At 33.0% G+C, this 18,882-nt stretch overlaps 1 pseudogene; it reads right to left on the bottom strand.

Annotated features, from left to right (window-relative positions):
• Positions 1–775: 775 nt before the first annotated feature.
• Positions 776–1,185, bottom strand: LOC104870041 (annotated as a pseudogene).
• Positions 1,186–18,882: the final 17,697 nt, after the last annotated feature.

Here is an 18,882-nt window from a genome sequence, read left to right as displayed (position 1 = left end):
CAATACTGAATGAAACAATTAGAAATCAAAAGCAAGAAAAATTGCATACAATATACAAGTGCATGGACATTAATCAGTACATTTTGAATAAGCCATTTATCGTTGAATAAATTGTGATAGTTAAAATCAAGTTATCCAATCAATGGAAAATCGAAACACTTCTTACCTAACCCTGTGAGACACAGCAAAATGAGTTAAAAGAGAAATGTAAATAGCTAGCTATATGTGCCTAAATTAGAAAAACAAAGATCTTAGAAAGCTTAATGATGTGCCAAAGACCTTGGAAAAGCCAGAACAAACCAAAAACAAAATTAGTACAAGGAAATAAAAAATAAAAATCAGGGTTGAAATAAACAAGAGAGACTAAAAACAATAAAAAAATGAAACAAAAATTTTTGTTCTTTGAAAACAAAAACAAAATTGAAAAAGAAGATTTTATACATTATTGGTAGAATATAAATTAGCCATTCATCAAGGGAAGAATGGATAAAGGAAATGGGGTATATATAATGTGCGACTCAATCATAAAGAAAAATGAAATTATGCACTTTGCAAGGAAATGCACAGAACTATATATTATCAAGCCAAAAGGAGACTATTAGAAAATCATCAAGAATAGTAGGGTAGAAATATAAGGCTGAATAACGTGGGGAAAGATATTGTTAAGGTATGTTACATGCATATATGAAAGAAGTCACACAAATACATTTTTTGTTGTTGCTGTTGATGTTGATGTTGTTTGATTTTTGCTTTTGACAAGCTCTGGCAAGTTTTATTAATAAAATATTCTGCATGCTTTTTTTTCACTGGTCTGTTCTGGCACGCTTCTAAAGATATCAGAATCACCTGGATCAGTGATCGCTAGTGTACATACGCTGCATTTTCCAAATGCTGTAACCAGTTCAATATTATGCCACTGCAGTGATGGACCCCCATTTTGGCCAAAATGGTACAGTACTGTATTTTAGATTTCCTCAAAGCTAGGCAGTTCTTGGTGAGGATGACCAATTTTGCTTTCCCCTGTCTGATCACCTTCAGTATCTGTTTGTACCCCAACACGTACTTTCTCCTTTTCATAACAAGTTGGAGCCTATAGTTGATGGATTCCAGAGATAGTTTCATCTTCTTTGAAGCCACTGTCTTCCTGCCATAGGTGTGGGATGGCCCACAACCAAAAGCAGCCATTAAGTTGGCTGGAGAGCAAGACAAAAGGCACCCTATTATTCTTTATAATTAAATCTGCTAATAAAAAGTTAACAATAGAAATTTTTCTGATTTTTTTTCTGATTGTACATGCATTTCTTACAATTGTAAAATTTTAACTTGCCCATAAGATTTTCTGAGTTCCAAATAATAATTTGAATTTAATTAAGTACATAATATTGAGTGTTCAATTACGGTTTTACTCCAAAACCCTTTTTTTTTAATTTTCACACTTTGATGCTTTGCCTTCCTATTAGCCATAAAATATTTCCCAAAACTTCCTGCTCATTAACACATGAAATATTTTATGGTAATTAATTTTCTTTTCCAAAAGTCTCATTCAGTGGTGCATTTCCAATATATTAATTAGCATTATGATGAGTTCTGCAATGTACATTGAATGCAGTAACTCCCCATTGGACAAATTAAATCAAATGAGCAATAAATGTCCAATCGGGTTTATTTTTCCTTAGATGAAAAAATGTGATTACAAATGTAAGTGCTCCTCTCATCATCTAACCTTATTGTTTATAACAACAGCTTGTCTTAAATTTTGAAAGTATATTTCAATATATTTTCTTATTTTTATGTATCTGTCTACACTTGTATGATAGCAGAAGCTGAACATAATTACTCAATCTTATTATTTGTCCCTTTTTAAGGACAATGACTTTCTTCTATATAAGTAGAAAGTATCCTTTCTTGCTATAACTTTGTGGCTCAATTACATTTAAATTTTTAATCTAGATAGAACTCATTTTACTGTGAGATGTGTGTATTAGCTATTGACTATTAGAACAGGGTATTGTTTACCTTGTAGTTTTTATAAAAATATTTGGCCATCTGTATCCCTATCTCAGCTGAATTTATACTTTATGATATACTAAATTCTTACATATTCCATAGTCTGACTGTTTTTTAACTCTGATTTGTGATTCTATTTCTGAAAAAGTACCAGATGTTGTTTATTATATAATAAAAAATAATATTACCTTATTGGGATATTTTTCCAGACTTTTCTTATTTTTATTGTCTATAAACAACAAGCTTGAAAGCTGATTATTGCAATCAAACTCAAGTGTAATGTCCCAAGTTGGATCCCTGGTACCAAAAAAAAAAAAAAAAAGTGCTACAGTCTGATGGAGTTATGTACTTAGGTGTTAGCTGAGAATTATAAGGAAAACCTTATAATCAGCTTTCAAGATTCAATGACTTCACTCACAAATCCATGCTAAATTTAATTAGACGTTTACAACCTTCCATTTTAAAAGAAAAACATCTCCGAAAATAAGATTCAGAACACAATAAAAATGAATAACCTTGGAATAAATATAAAATAATAAAATGTTCTGGATCTGTATTCCAAAAGCTACAAAACCCAAGTTCAGTATTTCAAATCACATGGAAGAAAAGCAATCCTTTTTAATACTATAAAACTGAATGTAGCAAACATTTCCTATCTTTAGACTAGCCTACAAATTAAAAAATAATTTAATTAAAATTATTATTGTTATTTCATTGTATCAGAACCACTGAGCTAAATCCCCAGCCTGCACCCTCGCACTCTTTAAAATCTTCAAAATATCTTTCAAATGGAATTATTCCTTTAATGAGAGAATTAATAAAAATCTTTACAAATGCTTCTATTGGAATTTCTATCTTTTTATTTGTGTTAGTAGGGATTGAATCCATATCCTCACACAGATATATATATATATATATATATATCCCACTCTTTTTTTATTTTATATCTTGAGGAAGGATCTCATAAAGTCATTAAATTGCCCAGGATTGGGTTCAAACCAATGATCCTCTTAAACCGGGCGTGGTGGTGCACGCCTATGATCCCAACAGCTGCAGGGCTGCTGAGGCAGGAGGATCGCTGTGAGTTGGAGACCAGCCTGGGCTACATAATGAGTTCCAGGTCAGTCTCTCTTTTTTTATTTTATATCTTGAGGAAGGATCTCATAAAGTCATTAAATTGCCCAGGATTGGGTTCAAACCAATGATCCTCTTAAACCGGGCGTGGTGGTGCACGCCTATGATCCCAACAGCTGCAGGGCTGCTGAGGCAGGAGGATCGCTGTGAGTTGGAGACCAGCCTGGGCTACATAATGAGTTCCAGGTCAGTCTCAACTACATGGTGAGACCCCGTGTCAAAAAAATACCAAAGAAACTAAACAAATAAACAAACAAACAAAAAACTATGATCGTCTTACCTCAGCCTGCCAGGGTGTGGGTCAGTATCAATGAGACTGTATAACAATTATATGGCACATTCCTAGGTCATCTCCTTTTGTGTGCCAGTGTGTGTATGCATGTGAATTGTGTTTTGTTACTTGCTCCTATTTTTAGGGAGTTTAGAAAAGATAGCAGGTAACCCTCAGTTTGAAGAGCGAAAGAAAAATTACATAAAAAATAATTTTTGCATAAAGAATAATTCTAAAATTCATGCACCAATGCTTTAGAAGCTTCAATGACACTGGCAGAAAATTCACTAAAATAATTAGTCAACTTCATGAAGTTAAAACTGATTTTTGCCAAGATTAATGCTATACAAACTACAACATGCTATGGAAAGGAGTTTCTAATTTTTCGCTTGCGTTATCCAGACTGATTCGTGTGATGTTTTTCTCTCCTTCATAAAATATCTATGCTATTTCTAATCTCCGGTCTTATGAGAGTTACTCTATATGTATGAAGAAGATACCGCTCTTTAGCTGGGTGATCTGAACTCTCCTGGATTGCAAGGGTGAGCCTGAGGTGATTGCTTCATAAGACAAACAGGAAAGAAGTGAGTCAGAAAAGAAAGCAATAAGACAATGGAAGTAGATAATGGAGTATTTTCACTTGGAAGATGAACAGCACAGGCCAAGATAAATGGGTCGCTTCTGGAAAGTAGAAAAGGCAAGGACCTACATTTCATCTCTACAGCTCCAGAATGAGCCAGCTTGTGAACACCATGACTTTAGTGAACTCTTTTCAGGCTTCTGTTTTCTGAAGTAGTAAAACAATACATTTGTGTCAAGTTCCAGAGTTAACAATATGCTAATCACAGCAAAAAACAAACAAAAAAACTAATGCAATAGCATAAAATGTAAATATTCCCTAATCATATGAAGATTGCATAAACATTATTGAAGTCATCAAACATTTTGACTGAAAAAGTTTTAAAAAGAATACAATCTTCAACAATATTTAGTACTCCCAGCAACCAAAAATGTCATGTGCTAGAATGCTAAATTATCCCTTCTTAGCTGAAACACTGCACTACTTCATTAAAAACTTTTATTTCCTAGAGAATATATTCTTAAGATTCCTGAAATTTCCTTAGTAAAAATTTTCCTTTTTTCACAACATTCCTTGCAAATTTTTTACATTTTTTTGTAAGTTCCCCAAAATGATGAAATATTAGCAAGAGTGTAAAAGAAAATTTATTTAGGTGCACTCAAAGAAAATAAAATAAATTATATAAATAGTAATTATTTAAACTTTTAAAATATTTGAAGGAGCAAAATTATCAAAAATCGTGAATTATTTCATTTTAACTTCAAAACAAAATACTATTATTTGTTCCATACATATATGGAATATATACTTATACACACATATGCAATATGTATATATATACATATTAAATATGTATATATATGTATTTTTTTAATTGGAGCTGGTTTAGTATATGGTTTGAAATTTTAAAAATAACCATAATTTTCAGTGTAGTTATTTGACTCAGTAACACTGAAAACAAAATCCATGTTTTAGTATAATTTTTCAATATTGCAATATTACACAAAAATATAGAGTTGACCCCCAAGTACATATTGCTGAGTGTAAGGCTGATTATTATCTTTAGCATAATGTTACTTTTGGTTTATTTCTGACTTGAAAGTTTTCCATTTCATCTGTTCTTAGTTTTGTGCTTATACTTAATTTTCTTTAGACTATATCATACGTGTCTTCCATAAACATTAATATGCTTTCCAAATATTTCATCTGACAAATGCTGGGAATAAAGTCATGTGACGATTTTTAAAACAATGACATATTGTTTAAAATATACACCTATTTAAATATTTCCTAAAATATTTAAATTATAGCATTTTGTTCAATTATTCTTATAGATACACTAGCTTCTGCACCATATTAATTTTTAAATTAATAAATTAAATGGCTAATAATGATCATTTGAATAATTCAAAAGGTAGAATAAAATTCCCATAGAAGAAAATTGCATTTAAAACAATAAGGAAATTTTCTCTCTGTGATGTACTGCAAATATAGCCATAAATTCTCACTGTGTTTATATTTGCAGGTACTTTTTCAATGTGACATTATAGCTCCTACAAGGTACGGTAGAGTATTTTTAAAAAATAAATATAGATCTATTCATTATTCATGATTTCTTTGGCCAGTCACTGTACAATGGCTTAAAAAAAATCTCTGTTTCAATTGAGCTTGCTTTCTTTGCCAGCTGTTTAAATGAGTTCATATATTCAAAGAAATATTCAGAATTTTTCTGGTGACACCAACCACCTGTGTGTGTGTGTGTGTGTGTGTGTGCACACTCGCGTGTGTTTTGGGGGTTGTCTCAGCTCTAATTACTGACCAAGAAGACCCTAAGATATAAAAATGTCTATTTTATACCTTCAAATGTAATATTGTTTTTTATTCTATAGAATTTAGCTAATGCAATTTCCCCCATACTTATAGATTATTTTTCCTGTAAATCTACCTCCTGTGGCACACTTAATTCTGCGATAAAACAGGGATCCCCGACACCTGTGTCGTAGCCTGGTACAATTTCCATGCTCCTCACGGGAATCGGATGCCTGCTATTCTGTGATGGAACACAGGCCTGATGTTAGCTCTGGGAAGAAGTTACAGACTCGGATTAACATTAAGAAAAGGTTGGAGAGCACAGAGAACAAACTAAATCAATTGCTTACAGACTCACATCAAAGCCCTATCACTGATAGTCTTTGCGCATGACAACATAGGTGCACGTGGTGGCAGGCTCCAAAGTGGCACGCCAGCTGATGTGCGTCCATCACGTAGATGCATCTGGAGGGAGCTGTCAAGTCAGAATCTGACTCTTAACGTAGGTGTGGTCTGCATGTGTTGTCACTATCACCGTCTCCCTTCAGTCCAAGATGGGACTTTCAGGAAAACAAACTCAAGGCTCCCACTAAGTCTGTGTCATGGTGAGTTGCATAATTATTCATTTATAATACAACGTTACCATAGCTACAAAGTGCACAATAAAGAAGATGTACTTGAATCATCCTAAACCACGCCAGCCCACCACACCCCACCAAAATCCATGGAAAATTTGTCTTTCATAAAACCAATCCCTGGTGCCCAAAACATATGGAGACTACTGTGAGAAGATATGATAATACATATATTTAAAAATACACCACTGAACTTGCAAGACAGAAAACCATGGGAAACAAAAAGGACTGCGAATCTAAGCAATTAACTAAACAATGCATTCAGTTCAATGAGGAAAACTTGTATTGAAATTCTTACAAAATATATGCACTTGACATCATTAAAAAACAGAGAATGAAAATGACCAGCAAATTCCTGTAAACTACCATTTATGGGATAGCTATTTTGTGTGAAAGAAATAAAATAGAAATTCCAAATATACAATACCGAATCCAGAAATTATTAAAACCAAAAGAGACAAAGTATAAAAATCTCTATACAGTTTACGTGCTAGACATGGCTGAGGAGAGATTTAGTGACTGAAAGTAAAGCTTAATACATTATCAGATATTCTATTTAGAGATATAAAATGTACCTATTATCCAATGGAACGAACGGTGCAGCAAGTGAAAGTGCTAAGCTATTTGCAAAAGAAGGTCCTGAATAAATGCAAAAAACAGATGAAAGTATTCAAATCAGTAATAGCTACAATTGAGAACTAATAAAAGACACAATTCCTGCGATCTCAACAAACTTGAAATACAGTTTTATTTCCTATTTTAGAAAATTATGCTGAAGATATTATGTGAAATGTGGTAAAAACAAAGTCAAAGGAAATGCCTTAAAATGCAACACCAGGAAAACCCAAGTTCCAAATACGCCATTGCTAAGTAGTATATCTAAACGATATAATTTATGAGAGAAATAAGTGTATTGGTATTTTCAAAACATTAAGAATGAAATAATGGCAGTTTAAAAGCATTGGCCCAGATAAATTCCCTTTTTAATAATGGGTTAAAAATATTCCAAAGAACTGCTATAAAAAATTAACTCCCAAAATGCAGTATCTCAACATATTTCTAATTAATCTATTTTGAGAGAGAGGAAAAAATTATTTTTGGAAAGTCTAAGATGCCAAAAATGCTGATTTAGAATATAACAAGTATTTCCTTAACCTTCAAGAGGGACTGAAATCCACAAAATATTTTTATGAAAATCTAAATTATGGGTTTGAAAAATAGAACTAAATGAAAGTGGTAACTATGTAAGATGGGCTGAGTTACAAATATTTTATTGTTCTACATAGAGCAGAACAATGGAAACAATGGCAGATTTTAAATATAATAGTATCTGTAATCAGAAACACTAAAAATAAAATGTATCTTAATATAAGACAATAAAATTTCAGTAAATCAAAAGTATCGAGTACAGTAATACCTGGGTCTAGACACACTGCTGTTTGGAAACAATTAGGTTTACAAAAGAAAACATTTGGCAAATTTTGCTTCCATTTACCAACTCTGCATTGGGTGACGAACATGACTTCACACAAACACAGACACATAGATCTTCCTCACAATCATAAAACAAATCAATTTTGTAAACCAAAGTACTATTGTATTATACAGTGTTATAGAATAAAGATGTAGTAGAGAATAATTTTAGTGGAGTAAATGCAAACATAGTTAATCACCAAAAATGTTTTAAGTCTGCTAAATTCTAAAGATTTTGTTATAGGGGTTGTATAATAATGTAAAATTATTAATTAATTAATATATATTAATTATATGGATCAACTAGAAATTCTCCTAATATTCAAAACATCTCATTAGAAAATTTATTCTACCTTTAAACACACCATGTAATCCAGTATATACAGAAATCCCAGCATCAAGACTTTGATACTTGGCCTGTGGATAGTATCCTTCCTGTAAGAGATGGGCCGGGGTAATAGGAAGTTTCATTAGAGAAAGGCCACGCATCCTTAGTCTGATAATTCTGTGCAACTGAGATACACATCACACAGCACAATCATAATAAAAATTCAAAAATCATTAATACACTCACTCTTTTTGAGATAAAGAATCATCATTCTTTGTTCATGTTTTGATACTTTTCTAACAATTACCCTGCAAAGCTCATATTGTCACGCTGCATTGAAAGGGATAATGACAGCATCTTAAAAGATAGTTTGATTCACTAAATTTTTCTACTTCGTCTCAAGAATTTAAAAATGAACATTTAATTGTTGATAGCTACCCTGAATTCATCTATTTTACATCAGAATAAGAAACACTACGTTAACGAAAAGGTGTTAAGAAAGACAAAGTAAAATCCTGAGACAGGAAGCGGGTTGCTGAGCTGAGTAATCTCTTATCATTTCTTCTCTCTTTTCAGGAGATTTTTCCTATAGGAGACAGGGGCATCAACTTTCAACAATCTCCCTTGGGTTGGTTTTGTAAAGAAATGACCAACACCATAGTGCCATTTGTAGTTAATGTTAGTTTAGTACTTCATGCTTCATGTGGATTGGACCCCTCCACCAGAAAGAAACACTCATTTTTTTTGGAAAAAAAAAAATTAGCATTTTACTGCGCATGTCAAATCAAATTAAGGGGAACATTGCCCTGCACCAAATGAGAAAAATAGTGTGCTAGAATTTGATTTGGTTCAATAGTGTGCTAATGTGCTATGTGTCTATGATTGGGAGATACTTCTTTGGAGGTTTAGGCATTTAATTGAATATAATTATCATTTTCAGATTCTTTACATCAAATGAGGTAAAAAATAGTCTCTCACTTTTTCTTACTAAAGAGCTTATGCTAATCATTTCTAGTGATCCAAAGTAGAATAACTAAATTAATTAAAATGCAGTCAGTTTTGATAATTAGTGGAAATAGAATAATGATTCAAAAGAAGTAATCCAGAGTATTTTCAGATTAAATGTAGATATATGCTAAATTGAAATAACAGTACCATGAATAGGAACTTGTTAATCAAGGTGAAACTTATAAAAATCATTGTTTTAAATGAGAAGTATGGCTGAATAAAAAAAAATATATGTATATATACATATGTATGGAATACATATAATTAAAATAAAGAACAAAATTATAATGTTTAAGCCAAAGATCATATAATTCAGGGAGAATAACATATGTGTGGAAGTAACAGTAAAACCCAAAATCTGTCAAGGGGAAAAAAAAATCTATATTCTAAATGTTTAGCAAATGTAAAATAATACCCATGCAAATTGGAAAAAGCAACTTTTACACAGTGCATTTTAAAATAGGTATTTTAAAGAAAGATTTAAAAAATCCTTGTCCATTTTAGTGAATTACAAGGAGGCAATGCTACATGAAAAACTTGTCTATTTTGTGATTTTATGTCCAGTGAATCTTATTTGATAAGAAAAATTCTGAATGTTTTCTTATCTTGGAGTCAGAGGTAGAAAGAGACATTTTTATCAGGAACATGTATGATATATGATATGTTAATATAGCTCTATAGGTATACTTTTGTGATAGGTTTTATTTTTTCTGACTTTAAATCTATTAATTTATTGATTCAAAATAGCTGGTGGACTGATGAACAAAATATGGCATATATACAAGTGACAGATTCAGCCACAAAGAAGAATGAAACGAGACGGACATAAAAACAATGGAACCAGAAATCATCGTATTAAATAAAATGAGCCCAACTGAGAAGGATAGGTATAGGATGTTGTCTCTCAGATGTTGAATCTGAGGCAAGGTAGGAGCACATGAAAGCAGCAGAGAATCAGGGAGGAGAGTAGGCTGACCCGTAGGAAGAAGGGGGAGCCGGAAATGATCAAGGCACGTGCCAAGCAAGACCGAGTATTCCATATGATGATGTGCGTTGGCAGAAAAGAGCAAAACAAAATGTGCCATATATGTCTTTGATTTCCATGTAAGTCAACCTGTGGACTAACTTCATCAATTCTTATTCTAACAATTGATTATTCCACAAAACATATGAATTAGTTTTGCTGACTTGTTCTTGGTCCATTTCTCATTGACATAAATCTTTTCTATGCAAAATTTTAGTAAATCATTGTTTGAAATTTTTTATAATGATAATTTCTACTACTTTTAAATGTTTTTAGTAAAAAAAACTACTAATTATACCATAAGAAATGACTTTAGAATGCAATCACTAATTTAAAAAATATGACCAGGTAATTTTGAGAGAATATAGGGATAGAATTCACAGTCCACATTACAAATATTCTCAAGATGAAAAAAAACCTATTTTAGAAACTTTTACCAAATAGAAAACATACAGAGGAACGAGGATGAGATGTCTAAAAATTTAATCCATGGGTTAAAATTTATTTCACTGAAAAATTTCTGGTATTTTTACCAACAGCTGAAAATTCACATCACACCCATCAGGACTTACTGGAAATTGCAAACCACACATAAATCTACCACATTCTTGATATATAGCGGTGTAATAGAATCCTTTTCAGAATATATTTTTGTTTCAGAATATATTTTCAGGAAATACTAAATAAAAGACTGAATATTTTCCCCGTTTTTAAAAATAAGCTAGTATTCAGCCACTTATAACAGAAAATCTATATAAACAAAATTATTAATTAATTTACTTAAATTCACATTTTCGGTTTAGTGTAAAATTCACTATTGTGTTACTTAATAAAACTTAGGGCATTTTTTATTGACACACTGCTTAATAAAATCATTTTGGCTAGCTTAAGTTTTTTTTTTCAATTATGTCACATTCAAATATTAATGCTATTATTTATTTATGGGGGTGGTTGAGACAGGGTCTCACTATGCAGTTGAGACTGACCTGGAACTCACTATGTAGCCCAGGCTGGTCTCAAATTCACAGCAATCCTCCTGCCTCAGCCTCCGGAGTGCTGGGATTACAGGTGTGGACCTCCACACCTGGCTTTTTCTTTTTTTGTTGTTGTTGTTTTTTTAATTCAAATATTTATGTAGATATAATGAAAAAAATGGAATTTTCAGTGTGAAAGTTGTAATGATTTTAGGAATGTTGAAGATTTGGGAATTAACTTCCCAAGTTCTCTGTCATAATGGACAGAAGTTACTGAATTTGTAGGTCTTTGAATCAAGGAAGCAAGGCTCTGAATACAATAAATATTTCATATTAGAAAAGAAAATTGTATTTCATTATGTAACTCTATGTATAAGACTCTTAGTTTGTTAATTAAATATCTTTAGAAAAAATAAAATTAAGCCTACAATAGAAAGGCTAAATTGGATGGCAAGTGAGAGATTCACCTCTCTTGTCACACACCCAATATGCTCCATGCACACAAACAGACACACGTGAATGATGAAGTCTTGGTGACATAAATCAACCTCAGGGAGAGGCTATAATTTTCTTGGTGGTCCAATGAGAGTTTTTGAAAGGATCTGAAGAGTGAATTCTTGAAGAAAAGAGACAAAAATATAATGAATACAGCACTTCTTTGTTTTAAAATTGACTTTTTTAAATATAAAATATTAAATTTTGCTCAAGCCCAGTGTACTGTTTGGTACTCGTTCATTGACAAGTGGAACAAATGAGAAGAAATTCAATGTGAAGAGGCCACATTTGTATGTTTATCTAAAACATTTCTTCAATAATAACCAACAATTTGTAATAAACAAATAAGTAGAAATTAGCCCTTATGTGTATGAAGTTGCATTTGAGGCTGGGATGAAACTTTCTTTTGGATAAATGCTGTAAAACTTATTTTTAAAATTTTAAAATCAGCTTATAAATGGTTACTCTGGACAGTGTAATTTTTCTAATAATTAAAATGGATAATAATTTTCCAGGGCAATTATACCACGCCCACATTCCTCTTCTTCAGTGCTATGTTTCTCGTCAGTTCTTCTGCGCTAGTTAACTATAAACACCAATGCGATCAAAGCTAAGCATTCATTACAAAGGACAAATAACAGAAATCCCAACGTTAGAAAGTCATGCAATGTATCATTTATCTTATTTCCAACTTCTTTAAAGAAAACTTACTTTTTTGATCTGTGAGTTTAGATGTGTTATATCCTAATCTAGAATTGAGAAAAGTACATTGGAATTAGAGTTATAAAAGTAATGTGTGAACAATATTGAATTGTATCCCCCAAATAGAATATCTTGTTTTGATTTCAGCAAAAATAAAACATCAGTCAACAGAATAGCTCCAACTTTGCTTGATGAATAAGTAACAATTAATAGAGAATTGTGGACAGGATTCTTGAACACTGTGTGAACACCCAGTCACTTCTTTCAGCTAAAAAGCAAGGTATTTGCTATAATAAAATCTTTTTGAGACTAAAATACCAATGATAACATCAGAGGAGAAAACAAATAAAAGAAAAATTCAGCAAATTTCCCATAAGAGCAAGAAAATAAAAACAAAAGTATGCATGCTCAAGTACTTGTATAGTTTTTTATCTATGTAATGAAAGATAGTTTTAATAAAAATGGTTTTGATTTATCATGTACTATTTCTCTTCTCTGTGGCAGTAAATTACTACAAACTTAATGACTTAAAACAGCACAGATTGATTACTTTATAGTATTGCCAATCAGAAGTCAGAAAATGCTTTTCACATATTAAAATAAAGTATTAACAAGGCTGGGTTCCTTATGTGTTTTCTAGGGAGAAGACATTTCTTAATGTTCCAGGGTCTAAAGACTTTACATTCGCGTTATTATCCCTGCTTCCGCTAACTTGCTCTAATAAGAAAACTTGTCTAATCTCTGCTCTAAATAAAATAATACATTGGGCCAATAAAAAGATGCCAAATCATCTTTCCATATATGGGTCATTAACTTAATCACATCTTCAAAGTTTCTTTTGCTGTGTCAGTAATCATATTCACAGGATTATTCTGCCTACCAGTCTACATTGTTAATAGATCATCATTACACATTCCAGTGATGCTGATTACAAGCTAATGATACGTTATCATTGTCAATTCGTAAAAGAATATTGCACTGCATAAACTAGTCAATTATGATAAGATTTTTTTGTAAATATTCAATAATCTTATGTACTTGGCAAGCTCAATGCCAATGAACACCACAATAAAGATGTATGATAAACTTAAATTTGATTAACTTGTGCAAATGCACTTTACAAGTCTAACTTTTGCTTCCTTTATTAGTATATAATGTCTAATTTTAACGATTACTGTGCACACACATAATCTTTCTATTTAATACTGTGAATTCTTCAGACAGAACTCCTACTTTCTTCTTTGTACTCAGTAGTTCTGTGTATCCATTTCATGATAAATAACATACAAAAATGTTAAAATATATTCATATTGTATCATTGCTCCAAAGAAGATGGAATCAACCCAGAGCCAAAATTTGGTAGGGATCTCAAGACTGGTAATGCTACAATTTATCAATGGTGCGTGGAAAGGCAAATTTCTCAGACTGAAGTTTCCTAAAGTCAGCAGAAGCGGGTCCTCCACTGAGTTGAAAGGGAAAGAAAAGCAAGAGGCTGTTCTGTTTTGGATATAAAGTGTACCATGAAAATTTCATTTGTTCAGAGGTGGATCTTGGTCATGGGTGGAGCTTGGTTGAAAATCAGGTCACTGGGGTCACAGCCTGGAACACTGGATTTTTGTCCTTGCCTGTTTGCTTCTTTTCTGCTTTCTGGCTGCAACGGAATGAGCAGCTATACTCTGCCAGGCCCTTTCCGACTTAAAGCCAAACGACTTTTCAGTCAATCCATCGGAAACAGTGAGCCAGGTCAATCTTTCCTGATTTAAAGTCTAGATATCCAGTATTTCATCCCGGTGAGGGGAAAGGTGAAGCACACAGGTGAATAAATAGGCACCGAGAAGGGAGCTGCTTGCTGTGACTGTATGTGGCCGGGTGATTCAGACACCTTTGGAACTATTTACTGGAGGAGATCAAGATGGTTTGGAAATGCTAGCTAGAAAAGGCTTAGGGTGATGTAACAGAACCTGATGGGTGACTCAGACTAACAGAGTACTGAAAGAAATGTGGACAGTCAATACCTTAGAACAGAGGCTCCATTATGGCGTTTGGACTAAAGGCCACGAAAGTAAAATTGGATACAATTAACAACTCAAAATTATTTTATAAAAATAAATTACTTTTGGCCAGCAATGTAGCTCAGAAATCCCATCACTGCCTGGCAAGTGCAAGGTTCTGAATTCAATTCCTGTTAGCTCTCCCGCCCTGCAAAAAAGAAAGGAAAAAAAAATCCTTTTTTAAATCTAAGTTATCTAAGTGTAAGGGCCCAGTAGCATCGTGATAATTTGGCTAAAGGCCAAAAGACATACTAATATACAACTAGATGGTTAAAAATAGGTAACTTTAAATAAATCAAAAAGTAGTATTTGAAGATATAAGGAGAATAATAAATTAATGAAGGGTGATCAATAAGGAGAGTATAGGACATAGTAAAAAACTGTGTAGGTAAAAGGAAAAGAAATGCCCACTAAGTTATGTAAAGAAGAAAACCAGGAGAATGTTGTCAATTAATCAAAGAAGAATAGTATTTTCCAAAGATGGAATTAGTTGATAACTTCAAATACAAGTCAAAGTAAAAGCAAAGTAAGGATAAAAGATGTCTATTGAGGATATTGTCATAAAAGTTCCTGTAGATCTTCTGATCATTCTCTAGAGTTGTCTGAGAATCTGGCAAGCATAAATACCAATCTTCCTATCTTCCAGATATTGAGCATTTTCAGTAATGACTAAATTTCTTGCACTTGTGACCTGCCCTGCAATTGGACTGAACAAATGTATTTGTCATAAAAGAAGGCCAGCGGGTGGGTCAGTGAAGAATCCCAAATACTTGAGAGGAGACTCTGTCAATTGTTTCATAATCAATGATTTTTAAATACAAAAGGAGATACTATGGAAAAATGAAGCAGAAGAGAATGAAGACATATGAGATTATCAAAATTAAAGTTAACCGGGCCGGGGATTTAGCCCCGGTGCCACTGCCTGCCTCATAAGCAGAAGGTGCCAAGTTTGATCCCAAGTCCCCCTAAAAAAATTAGTTAATTGAAAATGAAGGAGTGTATGAGATACCGAGCTTCAATATTTATATTTTGAATCAATTTCCTGACTTACTGCTTAAGGATGTCTGGGGGAAAATGTAGATTAATACATCTGAAAGTAAATAACACTAATTTTTTTTCACTAAGCATTATCTAAGAGAGTAGTGATATTATTATAACTTTCTATGAAGGTTCGATTCTTTGTACAAAGTCAGTAAATAATTTACTCAGTGAATTTTAAAATAGCTGGACTATATCTCAGTTGCAGAGTTGGCCTAGAATGCCCAAGACTCTGGGATAGTGCCCTAGGAACAAAAAGTAAAACCCTACAAAAATAAAACAAAATCAACAACAAAAAGCAGCCATCATGTTTTTTTCATCATGATGACTTCACACAAAGTTGTCTATGCTTCACCCATTAAAATAACTGAAATCAAGGTGTTTCTGGTCTCTATGTAAAATAAATGTTTGTGAATGAGACATTTTAATTTGCTCACATATTAAAAATACTTGGTCTAAAATTTTATTTGGTTAATTCTAAAGAAAACGAATAAAGAATGCACTGTGTTTATATGTGATGGAGTACAGTACTACCCTTCCATAAAGGAGGATAAATGAGTAAAAAAAAATGGATGCAACTAGTGACATAATGTTAAGCAAAATAAGTAAGACACACCAGCTTAAATATCACATTTTCTCTTCTATAAGAAACTCAAAGTATAAATAAAGAGCAAAATAAATGATAGCTAATAGAAAATAGTGAGATAGGTCTTCTGTAAATGGGGAGTCCAAGAGATGGTGGAATGGGGAAAGCAGGGAAAGGGAAGAAAAAAGAATTATTTAGAGGTGTTATGTACATGTACGAAGTCTCCACAAGGAATGCAATCCTCATGTAATACCAACAAGTACTAATAAAATATTGAACAACATCTACTTTATGCAGTTTGATCCTTTTAACATTTCCCCAAATTTATTATTGATTAACTGCCACAAAAAGAGGAACAGTATTCTGTATTTTCACTTTTTACGAAGTTCACAGGAAGAGGCAGGAGAGTGGCACATGGTATGAAGTCAGGAGAATGTGTACAGTGCAGAGTTAGCTGCATTCTGGAGGGTTTGTTTCTTCTGGAAAGTGTTGCTGAGGTAGCGTAACCATCTCAAGAGACCATTTTTTACAAAAGCAACTCTTGCATTTCCTTAAAAATCTCAGTGTCCGTTATGTAATCTTTTGTACGGAACATCAGAAAAACCAGAGATGCTGTCGGAGAGCATTTTTCATAGTGAGGATGAATGGATAAACATCTCTTGGGTCTTTATTGTCTGTCAGTTATTTTCAAGTGTTTGTTAATGATATCTGAAAGCATAGATCCGTTCATCTTGTAAAGCTTTTTGAAAGTTTATTTTGTGAGAACTGCCACTCAAGTTTTAAGATATAGCAATTTTTATTAACGATGCTATATAATAGGACTTTATTTTGAAACACAATGTATTTTATTTAATTTTATTTTCTCCTTGAGTTTATTGGCACTTTTTTTTGGTACTTTTAATTATACAATACAGTTACATTTATTATTGGGATCTTGTACCTGTACATGACAGATCTTGGTTAAATATAATGACTTATGAGCTTGTATTTGTGACTAACACAAAATTTATTAATGAAACTATTTTGTTTTTTAATGTGTATATGCCTCAGTAAATATGTGAGCTCTTGTGATCAATAAAAACTCCTTCGAGAGAAAGAAAATCCCTCCGATTAAATACAGCACTAAAATGCATCACCTCATCTCAATAAATGATCTCTTTTCAAGACCCTCCTCTCACTTTCCACCTTTCCTGGACTACATCAGCCAACCAGACCAAGGGATCTCAGGGGTGATCCCTTAGCTGTGTCCCTTTCCAGAGAATCTAAGAAACGTACATGCACAAAGTTCGCTAAGAAATGGCAGTGAAGGAGCTGTTCCCAGCACGGTGACCATGGCTACAAGAAATTTTGTACGAAATTTTGTGCGAAATGTCTATTTTGTGGAAATGCAACACAACAAACAAGTACCTGAAGGGAAAAATAAAATGATAAAGAGAGCAAATGTTTTGCAAGGTGAAAATAAAAAATAAAGACAATTTTTGTGCCAAAAAGCTCAACCAGCAGATCAACAAATATGCGGAAAGGCCCCAAACTGGACATTTGGAAAGATGGTTTCTCCTCTTGTGTTTCTACTATCACCAATTATGGGAGACAATTTTTTATAAATAATTTTTCTTCAAGGCCTCGGCTTTCTGACCCAAGGGCACTGCCAACCTGAAGTAAAAGGCTACCTCAGAAGCTATGGGGAGTGTACTCCTCCGTAAAGACTCGAAGCATTTGCTAACCTTCCTATAAAAACCTAGGCACTCTGCTTTCAATTAAGAAGTGGATTTCACATGGCCTTTGCCCTCTGTCATCTCCGAATCACATGACTTCATGGTCCCTATGATTCGTGAATAGCTGAATATTTGTCTTGGTGCGTTTCCGTGGGGATCAGAACAAGGGAAGGAAGTGCTGAGCCGCACTTATTTTGAATCCATCTCCTCATCCACTTCACCGTCACTCTTCTGACGCTTGCTGAATGCCTCCAAGCCTGTGATGGCAATTATCAAGCCTGTTCATACTGATTTTGACACCAGGCCTACTTTAGTTCTAAACTGGATTGTAGCTACAGTGCTTGTAGCTTACTTGCAAGATCTTCTTATTAGTATCAAATAGGAGGCTAGAGGAGTAGCTCTGTGCTACAGCACCTGCCTAGCATGCTGGAGGGCTTGCCTCACATCGCCAGCACTGAAAAACATCAAATATTGTATTATTGATTTCTTGGCGGAGGAAGATGCATAGACTCCCAGAATAATGATTATACTAACTCTAGGATGGGGAAGATATCTGTTGCTCTGTCTAAATCATAGGCACATGTGAGCATCAAATAAGATTTTTCTGTGTAGAACTATATTGCAAAGTGAGAAATAGTAAACAAAGTTTTTCTAAGGATGATCAATATCATCAAGCCAAGCCTATAAATAGTTGCAAAAAAATCAATATTCCCAAACACTAACATTTATCATGCCCAATCACACATATAACTCTCCTCTTCATAGCTAAAAGTGGTGACCAACAATGTAAAACGAGAGTCCGGAGAAGACAGGATCTAAACTGATGCTTAAAGAGAATAATAGAATTTCATTCTCAACTATTTGTGTACTTACTTTTTATTTAAATATTTTGGTTATGTATTAATAGTTGTATATGAATTGTAAATGGCTAAGTTTTCTTATATAGAGGGCTATATGGTCTAAAATATTTTCAGACCAAAAAAAAATGATTTTTTTTAATGAGCATTGGATATTTCAGTACAATTTCGTAATAAATATATGCTGGTGTTAAA

Source organism: Fukomys damarensis, unplaced genomic scaffold (assembly GCF_012274545.1).
Source record: "Fukomys damarensis isolate Sample0158 unplaced genomic scaffold, DMR_v1.0_HiC HiC_scaffold_11, whole genome shotgun sequence".
Lineage (NCBI taxonomy): Eukaryota > Metazoa > Chordata > Mammalia > Rodentia > Bathyergidae > Fukomys > Fukomys damarensis.
The sequence above is the reverse complement of the archived record's forward strand: the minus strand, read 5'-3'. Positions and strand labels throughout refer to the sequence as shown.